The sequence below is a fragment of the Hyperolius riggenbachi genome, chromosome 11 (assembly GCF_040937935.1).
Source record: "Hyperolius riggenbachi isolate aHypRig1 chromosome 11, aHypRig1.pri, whole genome shotgun sequence".
In the NCBI taxonomy this organism is placed as follows: domain Eukaryota; kingdom Metazoa; phylum Chordata; class Amphibia; order Anura; family Hyperoliidae; genus Hyperolius; species Hyperolius riggenbachi.
In genome coordinates this window covers 154,627,025-154,645,514 of record NC_090656.1, presented here as the reverse complement: position 1 = coordinate 154,645,514, position 18,490 = coordinate 154,627,025, and the positions used below count along the sequence as shown (strand labels likewise).

The following is an 18,490-nucleotide window of genomic DNA, read 5'->3' as shown; positions in this document are numbered from 1 at the left end:
GGTGTAGCACTAACTGGAGGGTGCTGACAGCGCAGATGTGCACTGCGCACACTAAGACCCTAGCTGACGCTGACTGACGGTGTCAGACTACAGTACAATTCAGCTAATACACAATAGAAGTAGTATATATAAACAATAGGAGGACGGGTGTAGCACTAACTGGAGGGTGCTGACAGCGCAGATGTGCACTGCGCACACAAAGACCCTAGCTGACGCTGACTGACGGTGTCAGACTACAGTACAATTCAGCTAATACACAATAGAAGTAGTGATATATAAACAATAGGAGGACGGGTGTAGCACTAACTGGAGGGTGCTGACAGCACAGATGTGCACTGCGCACACTAAGACCCTAGCTGACGCTGACTGACGGTGTCAGACTACAGTACAATTCAGCTAATACACAATAGAAGTAGTATATATAAACAATAGGAGGACGGGTGTAGCACTAACTGGAGGTTGCTGACAGCGCAGATGTGCACTGCGCACACTAAGACCCTAGCTGACGCTGACTGATGGTGTCAGACTACAGTACAATTCAGATAATACACAATAGAAGTAGTATATATAAACAATAGGAGGACGGGTGTAGCACTAACTGGACGGTGCTGACAGCGCAGATGTGCACTGCACACACAAAGACCCTAGCTGACGCTGACTGACGGTGTCAGACTACAGTACAATTCAGCTAATACACAATAGAAGTAGTATATATAAACAATAGGAGGACGGGTGTAGCACTAACTGGAGGGTGCTGACAGCGCAGATGTGCACTGCGCACACTAAGACCCTAGCTGACGCTGACTGACGGTGTCAGACTACAGTACAATTCAGCTAATACACAATAGAAGTAGTATATATAAACAATAGGAGGACGGGTGTAGCACTAACTGGAGGGTGCTGACAGCGCAGATGTGCACTGCGCACACTAAGACCCTAGCTGACGCTGACTGACGGTGTCAGACTACAGTACAATTCAGCTAATACACAATAGAAGTAGTGATATATAAACAATAGGAGGACGGGTGTAGCACTAACTGGAGGGTGCTGACAGCGCAGATGTGCACTGCGCACACTAAGACCCTAGCTGACGCTGACTGACGGTGTCAGACTACAGTACAATTCAGCTAATACACAATAAAAGCAGTGATATATAAACAATAGGAGGACGGGTGTAGCACTAACTGGAGGTTGCTGACAGCGCAGATGTGCACTGCGCACACTAAGACCCTAGCTGACGCTGACTGATGGTGTCAGACTACAGTACAATTCAGCTAATACACAATAGAAGTAGTGATATATAAACAATAGGAGGACGGGTGTAGCACTAACTGGAGGGTGCTGACAGCGCAGATGTGCACTGCGCACACTAAGACCCTAGCTGACGCTGACTGACGGTGTCAGACTACAGTACAATTCAGCTAATACACAATAGAAGTAGTGATATATAAACAATAGGAGGACGGGTGTAGCACTAACTGGAGGGTGCTGACAGCGCAGATGTGCACTGCGCACACTAAGACCCTAGCTGACGCTGACTGACGGTGTCAGACTACAGTACAATTCAGCTAATACACAATAGAAGTAGTGATATATAAACAATAGGAGGACGGGTGTAGCACTAACTGGAGGGTGCTGACAGCGCAGATGTGCACTGCGCACACTAAGACCCTAGCTGACGCTGACTGACGGTGTCAGACTACAGTACAATTCAGCTAATACACAATAGAAGTAGTATATATAAACAATAGGAGGACGGGTGTAGCACTAACTGGAGGGTGCTGACAGCGCAGATGTGCACTGCGCACACAAAGACCCTAGCTGAAGCTGACTGACGGTGTCAGACTACAGTACAATTCAGCTAATACACAATAGAAGTAGTTATATATAAACAATAGGAGGACGGGTGTAGCACTAACTGGAGGGTGCTGACAGGGCAGATGTGCACTGCGCACACAAAGACCCTAGCTGACGCTGACTGACGGTGTCAGACTACAGTACAATTCAGCTAATACACAATAGAAGTAGTGATATATAAACAATAGGAGGACGGGTGTAGCACTAACTGGAGGGTGCTGACAGCGCAGATGTCACTGCGCACACTAAGACCCTAGCTGACGCTGACTGACGGTGTCAGACTACAGTACAATTCAGCTAATACACAATAGAAGTAGTATATATAAACAATAGGAGGACGGGTGTAGCACTAACTGGAGGGTGCTGACAGCGCAGATGTGCACTGCGCACACTAAGACCCTAGCTGACGCTGACTGACGGTGTCAGACTACAGTACAATTCAGCTAATACACAATAGAAGTAGTGATATATAAACAATAGGAGGATGGGTGTAGCACTAACTGGAGGTTGGTGACAGCGCAGATGTGCACTGCGCACACAAAGACCCTAGCTGACGCTGACTGACGGTGTCAGACTACAGTACAATTCAGCTAATACACAATAGAAGTAGTGATATATAAACAATAGGAGGACGGGTGTAGCACTAACTGGAGGGTGCTGACAGCGCAGATGTGCACTGCGCACACTAAGACCCTAGCTGACGCTGACTGACGGTGTCAGACTACAGTACAATTCAGCTAATACACAATAGAAGTAGTATATATAAACAATAGGAGGACGGGTGTAGCACTAACTGGAGGTTGCTGACAGCGCAGATGTGCACTGCGCACACTAAGACCCTAGCTGATGCTGACTGATGGTGTCAGACTACAGTACAATTCAGATAATACACAATAGAAGTAGTATATATAAACAATAGGAGGACGGGTGTAGCACTAACTGGACGGTGCTGACAGCGCAGATGTGCACTGCGCACACAAAGACCCTAGCTGACGCTGACTGACGGTGTCAGACTACAGTACAATTCAGCTAATACACAATAGAAGTAGTATATATAAACAATAGGAGGACGGGTGTAGCACTAACTGGAGGTTGCTGACAGCGCAGATGTGCACTGCGCACACTAAGACCCTAGCTGACGCTGACTGACGGTGTCAGACTACAGTACAATTCAGCTAATACACAATAGAAGTAGTATATATAAACAATAGGAGGACAGGTGTAGCACTAACTGGAGGGTGCTGACAGCGCAGATGTGAACTGCGCACACAAAGACCCTAGCTGACGCTGACTGACGGTGTCAGACTACAGTACAATTCAGCTAATACACAATAGAAGTAGTGATATATAAACATTAGGAGGACGGGTGTAGCACTAACTGGAGGTTGCTGACAGCGCAGATGTGCACTGCGCACACTAAGACCCTAGCTGATGCTGACTGATGGTGTCAGACTACAGTACAATTCAGATAATACACAATAGAAGTAGTATATATAAACAATAGGAGGACGGGTGTAGCACTAACTGGAGGGTGCTGACAGCGCAGATGTGCACTGCGCACACTAAGACCCTAGCTGACGCTGACTGACGGTGTCAGACTACAGTACAATTCAGCTAATACACAATAGAAGTAGTGATATATAAACAATAGGAGGACGGGTGTAGCACTAACTGGAGGTTGCTGACAGCGCAGATGTGCACTGCGCACACTAAGACCCTAGCTGATGCTGACTGATGGTGTCAGACTACAGTACAATTCAGATAATACACAATAGAAGTAGTATATATAAACAATAGGAGGACGGGTGTAGCACTAACTGGACGATGCTGACAGCGTAGATGTGCACTGCGCACACAAAGACCCTAGCTGACGCTGACTGACGGTGTCAGACTACAGTACAATTCAGCTAATACACAATAGAAGTAGTATATATAAACAATAGGAGGACGGGTGTAGCACTAACTGGAGGGTGCTGACAGCGCAGATGTGCACTGCGCACACAAAGACCCTAGCTGACGCTGACTGACGGTGTCAGACTACAGTACAATTCAGCTAATACACAATAGAAGTAGTGATATATAAACAATAGGAGGACGGGTGTAGCACTAACTGGAGGGTGCTGACAGCGCAGATGTGCACTGCGCACACTAAGACCCTAGCTGACGCTGACTGACGGTGTCAGACTACAGTACAATTCAGCTAATACACAATAGAAGTAGTGATATATAAACAATAGGAGGACGGGTGTAGCACTAACTGGAGGGTGCTGACAGCGCAGATGTGCACTGCGCACACTAAGACCCTAGCTGACGCTGACTGACGGTGTCAGACTACAGTACAATTCAGCTAATACACAATAGAAGTAGTATATATAAACAATAGGAGGACGGGTGTAGCACTAACTGGAGGGTGCTGACAGCGCAGATGTGCACTGCGCACACAAAGACCCTAGCTGACGCTGACTGACGGTGTCAGACTACAGTACAATTCAGCTAATACACAATAGAAGTAGTGATATATAAACAATAGGAGGACGGGTGTAGCACTAACTGGAGGGTGCTGACAGCACAGATGTGCACTGCGCACACTAAGACCCTAGCTGACGCTGACTGACGGTGTCAGACTACAGTACAATTCAGCTAATACACAATAGAAGTAGTATATATAAACAATAGGAGGACGGGTGTAGCACTAACTGGAGGTTGCTGACAGCGCAGATGTGCACTGCGCACACTAAGACCCTAGCTGACGCTGACTGACGGTGTCAGACTACAGTACAATTCAGCTAATACACAATAGAAGTAGTATATATAAACAATAGGAGGACGGGTGTAGCACTAACTAGAGGGTGCTGACAGCGCAGATGTGCACTGCGCACACTAAGACCCTAGCTGACGCTGACTGACGGTGTCAGACTACAGTACAATTCAGCTAATACACAATAGAAGTAGTATATATAAACAATAGGAGGACGGGTGTAGCACTAACTGGAGGGTGCTGACAGCGCAGATGTGCACTGCGCACACTAAGACCCTAGCTGACGCTGACTGACGGTGTCAGACTACAGTACAATTCAGCTAATACACAATAGAAGTAGTGATATATAAACAATAGGAGGACGGGTGTAGCACTAACTGGAGGGTGCTGACAGCGCAGATGTGCACTGCGCACACTAAGACCCTAGCTGACGCTGACTGACGGTGTCAGACTACAGTACAATTCAGCTAATACACAATAAAAGCAGTGATATATAAACAATAGGAGGACGGGTGTAGCACTAACTGGAGGTTGCTGACAGCGCAGATGTGCACTGCGCACACTAAGACCCTAGCTGACGCTGACTGATGGTGTCAGACTACAGTACAATTCAGCTAATACACAATAGAAGTAGTGATATATAAACAATAGGAGGACGGGTGTAGCACTAACTGGAGGGTGCTGACAGCGCAGATGTGCACTGCGCACACTAAGACCCTAGCTGACGCTGACTGACGGTGTCAGACTACAGTACAATTCAGCTAATACACAATAGAAGTAGTGATATATAAACAATAGGAGGACGGGTGTAGCACTAACTGGAGGGTGCTGACAGCGCAGATGTGCACTGCGCACACTAAGACCCTAGCTGACGCTGACTGACGGTGTCAGACTACAGTACAATTCAGCTAATACACAATAGAAGTAGTGATATATAAACAATAGGAGGACGGGTGTAGCACTAACTGGAGGGTGCTGACAGCGCAGATGTGCACTGCGCACACTAAGACCCTAGCTGACGCTGACTGACGGTGTCAGACTACAGTACAATTCAGCTAATACACAATAGAAGTAGTATATATAAACAATAGGAGGACGGGTGTAGCACTAACTGGAGGGTGCTGACAGCGCAGATGTGCACTGCGCACACAAAGACCCTAGCTGAAGCTGACTGACGGTGTCAGACTACAGTACAATTCAGCTAATACACAATAGAAGTAGTTATATATAAACAATAGGAGGACGGGTGTAGCACTAACTGGAGGGTGCTGACAGGGCAGATGTGCACTGCGCACACAAAGACCCTAGCTGACGCTGACTGACGGTGTCAGACTACAGTACAATTCAGCTAATACACAATAGAAGTAGTGATATATAAACAATAGGAGGACGGGTGTAGCACTAACTGGAGGGTGCTGACAGCGCAGATGTCACTGCGCACACTAAGACCCTAGCTGACGCTGACTGACGGTGTCAGACTACAGTACAATTCAGCTAATACACAATAGAAGTAGTATATATAAACAATAGGAGGACGGGTGTAGCACTAACTGGAGGGTGCTGACAGCGCAGATGTGCACTGCGCACACTAAGACCCTAGCTGACGCTGACTGACGGTGTCAGACTACAGTACAATTCAGCTAATACACAATAGAAGTAGTGATATATAAACAATAGGAGGACGGGTGTAGCACTAACTGGAGGGTGCTGACAGCGCAGATGTGCACTGCGCACACTAAGACCCTAGCTGACGCTGACTGACGGTGTCAGACTACAGTACAATTCAGCTAATACACAATAGAAGTAGTGATATATAAACAATAGGAGGATGGGTGTAGCACTAACTGGAGGTTGGTGACAGCGCAGATGTGCACTGCGCACACAAAGACCCTAGCTGACGCTGACTGACGGTGTCAGACTACAGTACAATTCAGCTAATACACAATAGAAGTAGTGATATATAAACAATAGGAGGACGGGTGTAGCACTAACTGGAGGGTGCTGACAGCGCAGATGTGCACTGCGCACACTAAGACCCTAGCTGACGCTGACTGACGGTGTCAGACTACAGTACAATTCAGCTAATACACAATAGAAGTAATGATATATAAACAATAGGAGGACGGGTGTAGCACTAACTGGAGGTTGCTGACAGCGCAGATGTGCACTGCGCACACTAAGACCCTAGCTGACGCTGACTGACGGTGTCAGACTACAGTACAATTCAGCTAATACACAATAGAAGTAGTGATATATAAACAATAGGAGGACGGGTGTAGCACTAACTGGAGGGTGCTGACAGCGCAGATGTGCACTGCGCACACAAAGACCCTAGCTGAAGCTGACTGACGGTGTCAGACTACAGTACAATTCAGCTAATACACAATAGAAGTAGTTATATATAAACAATAGGAGGACGGGTGTAGCACTAACTGGAGGGTGCTGACAGCGCAGATGTGCACTGCGCACACTAAGACCCTAGCTGACGCTGACTGACGGTGTCAGACTACAGTACAATTCAGCTAATACACAATAGAAGTAGTGATATATAAACAATAGGAGGACGGGTGTAGCACTAACTGGAGGTTGCTGACAGCGCAGATGTGCACTGCGCACACTAAGACCCTAGCTGACGCTGACTGACGGTGTCAGACTACAGTACAATTCAGCTAATACACAATAGAAGTAGTGATATATAAACAATAGGAGGACGGGTGTAGCACTAACTGGAGGGTGCTGACAGCGCAGATGTGCACTGCACACACAAAGACCCTAGCTGACGCTGACTGACGGTGTCAGACTACAGTACAATTCAGCTAATACACAATAGAAGTAATGATATATAAACAATAGGAGGACGGGTGTAGCACTAACTGGAGGTTGCTGACAGCGCAGATGTGCACTGCGCACACTAAGACCCTAGCTGACGCTGACTGACGGTGTCAGACTACAGTACAATTCAGCTAATACACAATAGAAGTAGTGATATATAAACAATAGGAGGACGGGTGTAGCACTAACTGGAGGGTGCTGACAGCGCAGATGTGCACTGCGCACACAAAGACCCTAGCTGAAGCTGACTGACGGTGTCAGACTACAGTACAATTCAGCTAATACACAATAGAAGTAGTTATATATAAACAATAGGAGGACGGGTGTAGCACTAACTGGAGGGTGCTGACAGCGCAGATGTGCACTGCGCACACTAAGACCCTAGCTGACGCTGACTGACGGTGTCAGACTACAGTACAATTCAGCTAATACACAATAGAAGTAGTGATATATAAACAATAGGAGGACGGGTGTAGCACTAACTGGAGGGTGCTGACAGCGCAGATGTCACTGCGCACACTAAGACCCTAGCTGACGCTGACTGATGGTGTCAGACTACAGTACAATTCAGCTAATACACAATAGAAGTAGTATATATAAACAATAGGAGGACGGGTGTAGCACTAACTGGAGGGTGCTGACAGCGCAGATGTGCACTGCGCACACTAAGACCCTAGCTGACGCTGACTGACGGTGTCAGACTACAGTACAATTCAGCTAATACACAATAGAAGTAGTGATATATAAACAATAGGAGGACGGGTGTAGCACTAACTGGAGGTTGCTGACAGCGCAGATGTGCACTGCGCACACTAAGACCCTAGCTGATGCTGACTGATGGTGTCAGACTACAGTACAATTCAGATAATACACAATAGAAGTAGTATATATAAACAATAGGAGGACATGTGTAGCACTAACTGGACGATGCTGACAGCGTAGATGTGCACTGCGCACACAAAGACCCTAGCTGACGCTGACTGACGGTGTCAGACTACAGTACAATTCAGCTAATACACAATAGAAGTAGTATATATAAACAATAGGAGGACGGGTGTAGCACTAACTGGAGGGTGCTGACAGCGCAGATGTGCACTGCGCACACAAAGACCCTAGCTGACGCTGACTGACGGTGTCAGACTACAGTACAATTCAGCTAATACACAATAGAAGTAGTGATATATAAACAATAGGAGGACGGGTGTAGCACTAACTGGAGGGTGCTGACAGCGCAGATGTGCACTGCGCACACTAAGACCCTAGCTGACGCTGACTGACGGTGTCAGACTACAGTACAATTCAGCTAATACACAATAGAAGTAGTGATATATAAACAATAGGAGGACGGGTGTAGCACTAACTGGAGGGTGCTGACAGCGCAGATGTGCACTGCGCACACTAAGACCCTAGCTGACGCTGACTGACGGTGTCAGACTACAGTACAATTCAGCTAATACACAATAGAAGTAGTATATATAAACAATAGGAGGACGGGTGTAGCACTAACTGGAGGGTGCTGACAGCGCAGATGTGCACTGCGCACACAAAGACCCTAGCTGACGCTGACTGACGGTGTCAGACTACAGTACAATTCAGCTAATACACAATAGAAGTAGTGATATATAAACAATAGGAGGACGGGTGTAGCACTAACTGGAGGGTGCTGACAGCACAGATGTGCACTGCGCACACTAAGACCCTAGCTGACGCTGACTGACGGTGTCAGACTACAGTACAATTCAGCTAATACACAATAGAAGTAGTATATATAAACAATAGGAGGACGGGTGTAGCACTAACTGGAGGTTGCTGACAGCGCAGATGTGCACTGCGCACACTAAGACCCTAGCTGACGCTGACTGATGGTGTCAGACTACAGTACAATTCAGATAATACACAATAGAAGTAGTATATATAAACAATAGGAGGACGGGTGTAGCACTAACTGGACGGTGCTGACAGCGCAGATGTGCACTGCACACACAAAGACCCTAGCTGACGCTGACTGACGGTGTCAGACTACAGTACAATTCAGCTAATACACAATAGAAGTAGTATATATAAACAATAGGAGGACGGGTGTAGCACTAACTGGAGGGTGCTGACAGCGCAGATGTGCACTGCGCACACTAAGACCCTAGCTGACGCTGACTGACGGTGTCAGACTACAGTACAATTCAGCTAATACACAATAGAAGTAGTATATATAAACAATAGGAGGACGGGTGTAGCACTAACTGGAGGGTGCTGACAGCGCAGATGTGCACTGCGCACACTAAGACCCTAGCTGACGCTGACTGACGGTGTCAGACTACAGTACAATTCAGCTAATACACAATAGAAGTAGTGATATATAAACAATAGGAGGACGGGTGTAGCACTAACTGGAGGGTGCTGACAGCGCAGATGTGCACTGCGCACACTAAGACCCTAGCTGACGCTGACTGACGGTGTCAGACTACAGTACAATTCAGCTAATACACAATAAAAGCAGTGATATATAAACAATAGGAGGACGGGTGTAGCACTAACTGGAGGTTGCTGACAGCGCAGATGTGCACTGCGCACACTAAGACCCTAGCTGACGCTGACTGATGGTGTCAGACTACAGTACAATTCAGCTAATACACAATAGAAGTAGTGATATATAAACAATAGGAGGACGGGTGTAGCACTAACTGGAGGGTGCTGACAGCGCAGATGTGCACTGCGCACACTAAGACCCTAGCTGACGCTGACTGACGGTGTCAGACTACAGTACAATTCAGCTAATACACAATAGAAGTAGTGATATATAAACAATAGGAGGACGGGTGTAGCACTAACTGGAGGGTGCTGACAGCGCAGATGTGCACTGCGCACACTAAGACCCTAGCTGACGCTGACTGACGGTGTCAGACTACAGTACAATTCAGCTAATACACAATAGAAGTAGTGATATATAAACAATAGGAGGACGGGTGTAGCACTAACTGGAGGGTGCTGACAGCGCAGATGTGCACTGCGCACACTAAGACCCTAGCTGACGCTGACTGACGGTGTCAGACTACAGTACAATTCAGCTAATACACAATAGAAGTAGTATATATAAACAATAGGAGGACGGGTGTAGCACTAACTGGAGGGTGCTGACAGCGCAGATGTGCACTGCGCACACAAAGACCCTAGCTGAAGCTGACTGACGGTGTCAGACTACAGTACAATTCAGCTAATACACAATAGAAGTAGTTATATATAAACAATAGGAGGACGGGTGTAGCACTAACTGGAGGGTGCTGACAGGGCAGATGTGCACTGCGCACACAAAGACCCTAGCTGACGCTGACTGACGGTGTCAGACTACAGTACAATTCAGCTAATACACAATAGAAGTAGTGATATATAAACAATAGGAGGACGGGTGTAGCACTAACTGGAGGGTGCTGACAGCGCAGATGTCACTGCGCACACTAAGACCCTAGCTGACGCTGACTGACGGTGTCAGACTACAGTACAATTCAGCTAATACACAATAGAAGTAGTATATATAAACAATAGGAGGACGGGTGTAGCACTAACTGGAGGGTGCTGACAGCGCAGATGTGCACTGCGCACACTAAGACCCTAGCTGACGCTGACTGACGGTGTCAGACTACAGTACAATTCAGCTAATACACAATAGAAGTAGTGATATATAAACAATAGGAGGATGGGTGTAGCACTAACTGGAGGTTGGTGACAGCGCAGATGTGCACTGCGCACACAAAGACCCTAGCTGACGCTGACTGACGGTGTCAGACTACAGTACAATTCAGCTAATACACAATAGAAGTAGTGATATATAAACAATAGGAGGACGGGTGTAGCACTAACTGGAGGGTGCTGACAGCGCAGATGTGCACTGCGCACACTAAGACCCTAGCTGACGCTGACTGACGGTGTCAGACTACAGTACAATTCAGCTAATACACAATAGAAGTAGTATATATAAACAATAGGAGGACGGGTGTAGCACTAACTGGAGGTTGCTGACAGCGCAGATGTGCACTGCGCACACTAAGACCCTAGCTGATGCTGACTGATGGTGTCAGACTACAGTACAATTCAGATAATACACAATAGAAGTAGTATATATAAACAATAGGAGGACGGGTGTAGCACTAACTGGACGGTGCTGACAGCGCAGATGTGCACTGCGCACACAAAGACCCTAGCTGACGCTGACTGACGGTGTCAGACTACAGTACAATTCAGCTAATACACAATAGAAGTAGTATATATAAACAATAGGAGGACGGGTGTAGCACTAACTGGAGGTTGCTGACAGCGCAGATGTGCACTGCGCACACTAAGACCCTAGCTGACGCTGACTGACGGTGTCAGACTACAGTACAATTCAGCTAATACACAATAGAAGTAGTATATATAAACAATAGGAGGACAGGTGTAGCACTAACTGGAGGGTGCTGACAGCGCAGATGTGAACTGCGCACACAAAGACCCTAGCTGACGCTGACTGACGGTGTCAGACTACAGTACAATTCAGCTAATACACAATAGAAGTAGTGATATATAAACATTAGGAGGACGGGTGTAGCACTAACTGGAGGTTGCTGACAGCGCAGATGTGCACTGCGCACACTAAGACCCTAGCTGACGCTGACTGACGGTGTCAGACTACAGTACAATTCAGCTAATACACAATAGAAGTAGTGATATATAAACAATAGGAGGACGGGTGTAGCACTAACTGGAGGGTGCTGACAGCGCAGATGTGCACTGCGCACACTAAGACCCTAGCTGACGCTGACTGACGTTGTCAGACTACAGTACAATTCAGCTAATACACAATAGAAGTAGTATATATAAACAATAGGAGGACGGGTGTAGCACTAACTGGAGGGTGCTGACAGCGCAGATGTGCACTGCGCACACTAAGACCCTAGCTGACGCTGACTGACGGTGTCAGACTACAGTACAATTCAGCTAATACACAATAGAAGTAGTGCTATATAAACAATAGGAGGACGGGTGTAGCACTAACTGGAGGGTGCTGACAGCGCAGATGTGCACTGCGCACACTAAGACCCTAGCTGACGCTGACTGACGGTGTCAGACTACAGTACAATTCAGCTAATACACAATAGAAGTAGTATATATAAACAATAGGAGGACGGGTGTAGCACTAACTGGAGGGTGCTGACAGCGCAGATGTGCACTGCGCACACAAAGACCCTAGCTGACGCTGACTGACGGTGTCAGACTACAGTACAATTCAGCTAATACACAATAGAAGTAGTGATATATAAACAATAGGAGGACGGGTGTAGCACTAACTGGAGGTTGCTGACAGCGCAGATGTGCACTGCACACACTAAGACCCTAGCTGACGCTGACTGACGGTGTCAGACTACAGTACAATTCAGCTAATACACAATAGAAGTAGTGATATATAAACAATAGGAGGACGGGTGTAGCACTAACTGGAGGGTGCTGACAGCGCAGATGTGCACTGCGCACACTAAGACCCTAGCTGACGCTGACTGACGGTGTCAGACTACAGTACAATTCAGCTAATACACAATAGAAGTAGTATATATAAACAATAGGAGGACGGGTGTAGCACTAACTGGAGGGTGCTGACAGCGCAGATGTGCACTGCGCACACAAAGACCCTAGCTGAAGCTGACTGACGGTGTCAGACTACAGTACAATTCAGCTAATACACAATAGAAGTAGTTATATATAAACAATAGGAGGACGGGTGTAGCACTAACTGGAGGGTGCTGACAGGGCAGATGTGCACTGCGCACACAAAGACCCTAGCTGACGCTGACTGACGGTGTCAGACTACAGTACAATTCAGCTAATACACAATAGAAGTAGTGATATATAAACAATAGGAGGACGGGTGTAGCACTAACTGGAGGGTGCTGACAGCGCAGATGTGCACTGCGCACACTAAGACCCTAGCTGACGCTGACTGACGGTGTCAGACTACAGTACAATTCAGCTAATTCACAATAGAAGTAGTATATATAAACAATAGGAGGACGGGTGTAGCACTAACTGGAGGGTGCTGACAGCGCAGATGTGCACTGCGCACACAAAGACCCTAGCTGACGCTGACTGACGGTGTCAGACTACAGTACAATTCAGCTAATACACAATAGAAGTAGTGATATATAAACAATAGGAGGACGGGTGTAGCACTAACTGGAGGTTGCTGACAGCGCAGATGTGCACTGCGCACACTAAGACCCTAGCTGACGCTGACTGACGGTGTCAGACTACAGTACAATTCAGCTAATACACAATAGAAGTAGTGATATATAAACAATAGGAGGACGGGTGTAGCACTAACTGGAGGGTGCTGACAGCGCAGATGTGCACTGCGCACACTAAGACCCTAGCTGACGCTGACTGACGGTGTCAGACTACAGTACAATTCAGCTAATACACAATAGAAGTAGTATATATAAACAATAGGAGGACGGGTGTAGCACTAACTGGAGGGTGCTGACAGCGCAGATGTGCACTGCGCACACAAAGACCCTAGCTGAAGCTGACTGACGGTGTCAGACTACAGTACAATTCAGCTAATACACAATAGAAGTAGTTATATATAAACAATAGGAGGACGGGTGTAGCACTAACTGGAGGGTGCTGACAGGGCAGATGTGCACTGCGCACACAAAGACCCTAGCTGACGCTGACTGACGGTGTCAGACTACAGTACAATTCAGCTAATACACAATAGAAGTAGTATATATAAACAATAGGAGGACGGGTGTAGCACTAACTGGAGGGTGCTGACAGCGCAGATGTGCACTGCGCACACAAAGACCCTAGCTGACGCTGACTGACGGTGTCAGACTACAGTACAATTCAGCTAATACACAATAGAAGTAGTGATATATAAACAATAGGAGGACGGGTGTAGCACTAACTGGAGGGTGCTGACAGCGCAGATGTGCACTGCGCACACTAAGACCCTAGCTGACGCTGACTGACGGTGTCAGACTACAGTACAATTCAGCTAATACACAATAGAAGTAGTATATATAAACAATAGGAGGACGGGTGTAGCACTAACTGGAGGGTGCTGACAGCGCAGATGTGCACTGCGCACACAAAGACCCTAGCTGAAGCTGACTGACGGTGTCAGACTACAGTACAATTCAGCTAATACACAATAGAAGTAGTTATATATAAACAATAGGAGGACGGGTGTAGCACTAACTGGAGGGTGCTGACAGGGCAGATGTGCACTGCGCACACAAAGACCCTAGCTGACGCTGACTGACGGTGTCAGACTACAGTACAATTCAGCTAATACACAATAGAAGTAGTGATATATAAACAATAGGAGGACGGGTGTAGCACTAACTGGAGGGTGCTGACAGCGCAGATGTCACTGCGCACACTAAAACCCTAGCTGACGCTGACTGACGGTGTCAGACTACAGTACAATTCAGCTAATACACAATAGAAGTAGTATATATAAACAATAGGAGGACGGGTGTAGCACTAACTGGAGGGTGCTGACAGCGCAGATGTGCACTGCGCACACTAAGACCCTAGCTGACGCTGACTGACGGTGTCAGACTACAGTACAATTCAGCTAATACACAATAGAAGTAGTGATATATAAACAATAGGAGGACGGGTGTAGCACTAACTGGAGGTTGCTGACAGCGCAGATGTGCACTGCGCACACTAAGACCCTAGCTGATGCTGACTGATGGTGTCAGACTACAGTACAATTCAGATAATACACAATAGAAGTAGTATATATAAACAATAGGAGGACGGGTGTAGCACTAACTGGACGATGCTGACAGCGTAGATGTGCACTGCGCACACAAAGACCCTAGCTGACGCTGACTGACGGTGTCAGACTACAGTACAATTCAGCTAATACACAATAGAAGTAGTATATATAAACAATAGGAGGACGGGTGTAGCACTAACTGGAGGGTGCTGACAGCGCAGATGTGCACTGCGCACACAAAGACCCTAGCTGACGCTGACTGACGGTGTCAGACTACAGTACAATTCAGCTAATACACAATAGAAGTAGTGATATATAAACAATAGGAGGACGGGTGTAGCACTAACTGGAGGGTGCTGACAGCGCAGATGTGCACTGCGCACACTAAGACCCTAGCTGACGCTGACTGACGGTGTCAGACTACAGTACAATTCAGCTAATACACAATAGAAGTAGTGATATATAAACAATAGGAGGACGGGTGTAGCACTAACTGGAGGGTGCTGACAGCGCAGATGTGCACTGCGCACACTAAGACCCTAGCTGACGCTGACTGACGGTGTCAGACTACAGTACAATTCAGCTAATACTCAATAGAAGTAGTATATATAAACAATAGGAGGACGGGTGTAGCACTAACTGGAGGGTGCTGACAGCGCAGATGTGCACTGCGCACACAAAGACCCTAGCTGACGCTGACTGACGGTGTCAGACTACAGTACAATTCAGCTAATACACAATAGAAGTAGTGATATATAAACAATAGGAGGACGGGTGTAGCACTAACTGGAGGGTGCTGACAGCACAAATGTGCACTGCGCACACTAAGACCCTAGCTGACGCTGACTGACGGTGTCAGACTACAGTACAATTCAGCTAATACACAATAGAAGTAGTATATATAAACAATAGGAGGACGGGTGTAGCACTAACTGGAGGTTGCTGACAGCGCAGATGTGCACTGCGCACACTAAGACCCTAGCTGATGCTGACTGATGGTGTCAGACTACAGTACAATTCAGATAATACACAATAGAAGTAGTATATATAAATAATAGGAGGACAGGTGTAGCACTAACTGGACGGTGCTGACAGCGCAGATGTGCACTGCGCACACAAAGACCCTAGCTGACGCTGACTGACGGTGTCAGACTACAGTACAATTCAGCTAATACACAATAGAAGTAGTATATATAAACAGTAGGAGGACGGGTGTAGCACTAACTGGAGGGTGCTGAAAGCGCAGATGTGCACTGCGCACACTAAGACCCTAGCTGACGCTGACTGACGGTGTCAGACTACAGTACAATTCAGCTAATACACAATAGAAGTAGTGATATATAAACAATAGGAGGACGGGTGTAGCACTAACTGGAGGGTGCTGACAGCGCAGATGTGCACTGCGCACACTAAGAACCTAGCTGACGCTGACTGACGGTGTCAGACTACAGTACAATTCAGCTAATACACAATAGAAGTAGTGATATATAAACAATAGGAGGACGGGTGTAGCACTAACTGGAGGGTGCTGACAGCGCAGATGTGCACTGCGCACACAAAGACCCTAGCTGACGCTGACTGACGGTGTCAGACTACAGTACAATTCAGCTAATACACAATAGAAGTAGTGATATATAAACAATAGGAGGACGGGTGTAGCACTAACTGGAGGGTGCTGACAGCGCAGATGTGCACTGCGCACACAAAGACCCTAGCTGACGCTGACTGACGGTGTCAGACTACAGTACAATTCAGCTAATACACAATAGAAGTAGTATATATAAACAATAGGAGGACGGGTGTAGCACTAACTGGAGGGTGCTGACAGTGCAGATGTGCACTGCGCACACAAAGACCCTAGCTGACGCTGACTGACGGTGTCAGACTACAGTACAATTCAGCTAATACACAATAGAAGTAGTGATATATAAACAATAGGAGGACGGGTGTAGCACTAACTGGAGGTTGCTGACAGCGCAGATGTGCACTGCGCACACTAAGACCCTAGCTGACGCTGACTGATGGTGTCAGACTACAGTACAATTCAGATAATACACAATAGAAGTAGTATATATAAACAATAGGAGGACGGGTGTAGCACTAACTGGACGGTGCTGACAGCGCAGATGTGCACTGCACACACAAAGACCCTAGCTGACGCTGACTGACGGTGTCAGACTACAGTACAATTCAGCTAATACACAATAGAAGTAGTATATATAAACAATAGGAGGACGGGTGTAGCACTTACTGGAGGGTGCTGACAGCGCAGATGTGCACTGCGCACACTAAGACCCTAGCTGACGCTGACTGACGGTGTCAGACTACAGTACAATTCAGCTAATACACAATAGAAGTAGTGATATATAAACAATAGGAGGACGGGTGTAGCACTAACTGGAGGGTGCTGACAGCGCAGATGTGCACTGCGCACACTAAGACCCTAGCTGACGCTGACTGACGGTGTCAGACTACAGTACAATTCAGCTAATACACAATAAAAGCAGTGATATATAAACAATAGGAGGACGGGTGTAGCACTAACTGGAGGTTGCTGACAGCGCAGATGTGCACTGCGCACACTAAGACCCTAGCTGACGCTGACTGATGGTGTCAGACTACAGTACAATTCAGCTAATACACAATAGAAGTAGTGATATATAAACAATAGGAGGACGGGTGTAGCACTAACTGGAGGGTGCTGACAGCGCAGATGTGCACTGCGCACACAAAGACCCTAGCTGACGCTGACTGACGGTGTCAGACTACAGTACAATTCAGCTAATACACAATAGAAGTAGTGATATATAAACAATAGGAGGACGGGTGTAGCACTAACTGGAGGGTGCTGACAGCGCAGATGTGCACTGCGCACACTAAGACCCTAGCTGACGCTGACTGACGATGTCAGACTACAGTACAATTCAGCTAATACACAATAGAAGTAGTGATATATAAACAATAGGAGGACGGGTGTAGCACTAACTGGAGGGTGCTGACAGCGCAGATGTGCACTGCGCACACAAAGACCCTAGCTGACGCTGACTGACGGTGTCAGACTACAGTACAATTCAGCTAATACACAATAGAAGTAGTGATATATAAACAATAGGAGGACGGGTGTAGCACTAACTGGAGGGTGCTGACAGCGCAGATGTGCACTGCGCACACTAAGACCCTAGCTGACGCTGACTGACGATGTCAGACTACAGTACAATTCAGCTAATACACAATAGAAGTAGTGATATATAAACAATAGGAGGACGGGTGTAGCACTAACTGGAGGGTGC

The 18,490-nt window shown here is 46.9% G+C and overlaps 1 protein-coding gene across 2 annotated transcripts in view; it reads right to left on the bottom strand.

The window, feature by feature from the left end:
- MMP2 (matrix metallopeptidase 2) overlaps positions 1–18,490 on the bottom strand; it is a 1,058,469-nt gene that overhangs the window by 398,935 nt on the left and 641,044 nt on the right. The window lies entirely within an intron of this gene.